Raw genomic sequence first — 4,937 nt, forward strand, 5'->3', positions numbered from 1 at the left:
GAATCCCGAACATATAAACTTCGTTATTGTCCTCTTTATGTAGTGAGTCATACCCATCACGTTCTTTCTTCTCATCTAGTCAGTATTACCGCTCTGCAATATCGTTTCTATGTTCCAACGAATGGTCTTATTGCCCGATGCTAGGCATGACACGAAGTGGTAAGATTCAAAACTGGATGGCGTTATCACTCTAGATTTTCAGTGTACATATATTTGGCATAAAAGATGCCCTGTTTTAAAACCGACATGGGAACCCAACACTGTTTCATATGCAATCTCAGAAAGTGTATATTTGCGTCGTCATCACTGATGAAGCTTTTGTTTCGCTACGTAGTGCTTTAAAACTGAGAGTCATTCTTATGTCCAGCAGTCATGTCCTTGGGACCGTCCGCTTTCGGATTAAGTAGTCACTACATTCTAACACTAGTGTGTCAACGGTGAAGAAGTCCTGAAACTCATCTCGATAGAAACAAAATTTATTTCACAAAGCGAGCGTCGACTCTTGCTGGTCCATTGCAGTCAATGTTTTTCTCCGTCCGTTCTCGTTCTACACAGTTCGGTTTATCTGTAAGACCCTCCTCCGCCACCATATCCTTGGCTGCCACCATACTGCATTCCGTATTCTTTACTTCCTCCGTATTCACCTCCTTGGTCGTAGCCGCCGTATCCGCTGGATCCGCCGTAACTTCCGCCGTAACTGCCACCACCGTACATGCCCCCACCACCGTACATGCCCCCATAGCTGCCGCCATACTGAGCCGCTGTCAGGTTGCACAAGGCGGCGAGAACCGCGAGGGCTACAAGCATGTTCTTGGCGCTGACGGATATCATGGCTTTATATTCACCTGCGTGAGGGGAAAAAAAGAATATTAGGTTGCGAAAAACAACTGGCTGGACACTCGTCACAGAGACATCTCATATTAGAAACGATATACTTCGTCAATCACGTGAGCTCCAGGCAGTTAGAGTTCTTCAACATGGTAAAAGGCGCGACAAAATGGGGACAAAGGAAGGTTCAGTTACACGGGACGAGCGCTAGACATCAACTGGGGCTTTATCGACAAGAAAGGCAACATCTATCTTTCACAGAGGACTTGGCCCTCAATACGCAAGAAATCAAGAACTTATTCGAAATAGTTTGAGATGGAGTGCATGTCAACGTCATGAAAAGTGGTAGTGAAACTATGTTTTAAAGGAGAGTTGTTTAATATATTCCCCTATTCCCGCTTGTTCAGCTTTGTAATGTAATGCAATGGTATGCGTGCAACAGAGCAAGAACACCCAAGCCGATAGAAACACCAAAATTACGTTATAACTAGCTCATTTATACTTCTTCAGTTTCCTATTAAAAAATGTCCTGTGGGCGTTTACTTTACCTAAAAATTGTATGAGCGGGCCCATTGTTTACTGCAACTTCAACCACAGTTAAAATCTCGGTTTCGCACGGTTTATACGCTTCTTCGGTGTTTTGTTACGATATAAAAAGTGACCCCACTCTAGTGATTGACTCCTGGAATGCCCTGCTTTTACGTTGAATATCAACAGCTGGTCTCTTTTTATCCGACGGCCTAGAAAACGTTCACAAACTTTCTTTCGAAATTCTTCTCGTTGTTACGCCGCTGGTGTTTCCCCTGTCGTCAGCAGGATGATTGTTTTCGCGTCTTCATGAAGAGCCCAGGAATACAGCAAGATAGGTGGCTTTATTAGCCATATTGGTCAGCTAAGATCCCATGAAAAGTTTGAACGCGTCTAGACACGTGACTGCGACTACTCAGAAATTAGCGTTGAAGTAGTAGAGTTAAAATTACTCGTTATTTGTTCATTTGACACTTTACGAGCCAAAATTGCGGCGTAGCCATAAACGCCCGGCATGTCTGCTGCCTTCAGGCCATCGTGAAAAAAAAATGCCATTTTCCAACCGCTGATGACACCTTGAAGCATATAGCTTGGCGTTCAGGCGTGCTTTGAGCAATAAACTATACGGAATTCGATCACGTGAGCTCACGTGAACCTTGCAACCTTGTGTAGATACAACGGAAACCGTATTTTTCGTAATTTTTTCTAGCTTGAAAGCTATTACGTCGTTGTTTCCAAAACCACGCTAGAAAGTAAAACTTTTAATTCCGCTTTTATTATTTGCGTCTGAATGGCTTAATTTACCTAAGCCGTTCTTGGTCCTCAGAGCAACAAAATGGAATTTTAAACAATGAGCTGCAGTAGCGATCTCGCTAAGCTACTTCAGTAATTGGTGAAGTGAATTACATCGGCGGCCACCGAGCACGCAAAACGAACGCTTCGTGTCAGAGGTTCTGCACGAGAAAAAGAGTTGGCATTCACCACCTTTTTTTTAATTTGTTTAAAACTCAACTTATAGGATCCCTGTTCAGCTTAAAAACACGCATGCGAGTCGCTCCGCCGAGGCAGTATTTTGGCCACGTGGGTGTTATATGTTGTATTGATGATCATCTTTAACGGCAACTGTTTCTTTGCTATATACAAGCACTGGAGAATATTTTAAATGCTGTCAACCTGCTACTTTTAACTAACCTTTTTATGCTCTTGTCACTAAACCGCAGTGGTACACTGCACGCGTTTACGGTATTCACCACGTTCATAATAAATTTCGTGGCTTTTTGCCGGGATAATATATACGAAAGCTGTCCTGAACATACTAAAATTACACTCTATAAACAGCGGTAAAAAGATAATGGCAGCTAGATGGCGGCTAGATCCAGAGTGCTCAGCTTCGAAACAATTTCTTGATATATTGCTCGGAACTCACCAGAATTCGATGGAATATTAAAAGACACCCCCTGGCACGCTCTTTTGCAGTTGACGAATGTTTAAAGCTCAGGAATAAGAAAAGTATAGCGTGGGTTTCGCTATGCACAATTGTTCATTATGCTCGCAAATGACGCTCAGTAGAGCTATGTTTCCAGTTACTGCTTGGAGTTGCGCGCATTTCGAAAGGGAGTTCATCTCGCAGTTTGAATTTGTGGTGCAAGGAAGCATGTTTACCTGTCAAGCTCAAATAGGAAGAAAAACACAAAATCTTTAAATTGGGCTGCGCACATGGTCAAAGCAAAATATTTCGGGGGTGTTTTGTAGGGACGAAAACACCAGTGAAGGGCCCCGAAATTTGTAGTTATTTGATCGATACGCCGCAGAGAAGTACAAAAGATCGGTAACCGTTATCTACATACAACTTTTTTTTCGGATACTACGCGCCAGGAGTTCATAGGCTGTTCAAGTGTGAAATTAATAAGTTATTATACAAAGCACAATTATTAGCCGGTATTTTGAAATGTCCACGTGTTGCTGCTTTGTACTTGTAACGGTTATTACGTGACGGCTACGTGCCTGCTACTAATAACCTGCAAATTAAAGGCAGGCGAAACATTTATACTAATAAGTTTCTGGCAGGAACGAAGAATGCTTTCTGTGTCAGCTATGAGGCACGTTGAGTTCGAATTTCCTGCGGTGATTGACGCATATGGTCGTGTGTGTTTTAGGCCAAAGATTAAGGTACGCACTAAATTTTCCCCCGTGAGTTTGAAATCAAGTAGTTGATGTTAGCACGGCTGATGCACTTCGGAATAATGATTTAGACCGCCTTGTGGAAGTTCAGAGGAAAAGACAGCAACAACCTTCAAACTAACTATTTTCAGGTCCCCTGCCCTCCTGGCCTACATATCTCGATACGCGCACACATAAACTGTGAAGAGGATTACGTAGCAGTACGGTATGTTGGGATAGTAGTAACTTTTTGGGGCAGGGTTAACTTTTTTAGATAATATTAACTATATTCTTGTAAAATTCACACAGCAGTATGCTTTCGTTTTTCAGCTTGCTTTATTCCCGTACGCTAAACTCCAGAAATGTTTGCTACATGTAACACTTATTAGCCTCAGCTGATGCAGCGAACAAAAAATGCCTGAAGGGGTGAAAAGGCAAGCAAATGAATAGAAAGAAGGCTTGAATATCTGACATTCCTCCTTGGTCGTCATTAAGGATCCTGAGATGAAATTGCGAGCGAAGAAAGCGCTATTTTAAAACCACTTCACACGTTTTTTCCAGGAAAAAATAATGTAATAGCGAACCGCATACACAAAAACGGGTATTGTTTGACTTAATTACGGTGATGCGAAAATTATCAGGATTCTCTCATCTCTAGCATCATTTACGATCCGGCGTTGCAACTCACGTTTCCTTTGGGGTACACTTTGGGTTCCAAGAGGGTTGTTTGTGCTCCATGGCTGGCGGCTGCGAGTTTATATAGCGCATCGTTGCGGACGAACAAGAAACATCCTTATGCGTTTCTTCAAGTGATCAGCGTCTTTCACAAGGTCACGCGGGGTATGCAGAAGCTTCCTACTGCGCCGGGAGTGGAGGCCCACAATTTTGTTGTGTACCGCTTGTATAGCGCAAACTGTTCAGGTCACCGGTGCCGCAGAATCCGCACAGGAACCGCCCATGAGAAGAAATCGGAAGAAACTACAGGGGTTACACTCTGGCTGGTTTCGTAAAACATCCCTCACCAAATAGACGACGCGGAGGGAAAACGAAGGCCTTTTAAGTAAATTTACCTATTTACTTTACACGTACTGCGGACACAATTTGGTTCAAGCAGGATGGCACGGCACAATGCAAAGGACAGTACCATAAAACATACACAACGAACAACGCTCAGTTGCCCAGTATAATTGAACATTGGCGAAGTTTAGCATAAGTATTTTATCTCAAAGTGCGCAGGCCACTGAAAGCGGCATTACTTCATGAATGACCATTCTGTGATATATCAGAGCGTGGTTGCATATATCACCAAAAAGTGATCTGAATTCACCTTGACGCGCTTTGCAATTTAGAACAAAAAGACTTACATTGAAAGTACCCACTGATGTTATTAAGTTTCACATTTTCTATGTTTTAAAAATTAG

The 4,937-nt window shown here is 42.7% G+C and overlaps 1 long non-coding RNA gene across 1 annotated transcript; it reads right to left on the reverse strand.

Annotated features, from left to right (window-relative positions):
* Nucleotides 1-460: 460 nt before the first annotated feature.
* Nucleotides 461-4,336, reverse strand: LOC144173547 (uncharacterized). The gene is made up of 2 exons (XR_013323312.1): nucleotides 4,205-4,336; nucleotides 461-845 (listed from the first exon to the last, which is right to left on the reverse strand). It is a non-coding gene; the product is annotated as an uncharacterized LOC144173547 (long non-coding RNA).
* Nucleotides 4,337-4,937: the final 601 nt, after the last annotated feature.

This window comes from Haemaphysalis longicornis, unplaced genomic scaffold (genome assembly GCF_048455015.1).
Source record: "Haemaphysalis longicornis isolate Haplotype H1 unplaced genomic scaffold, Haemaphysalis longicornis Haplotype H1 scaffold_3, whole genome shotgun sequence".
NCBI lineage: Eukaryota > Metazoa > Arthropoda > Arachnida > Ixodida > Ixodidae > Haemaphysalis > Haemaphysalis longicornis.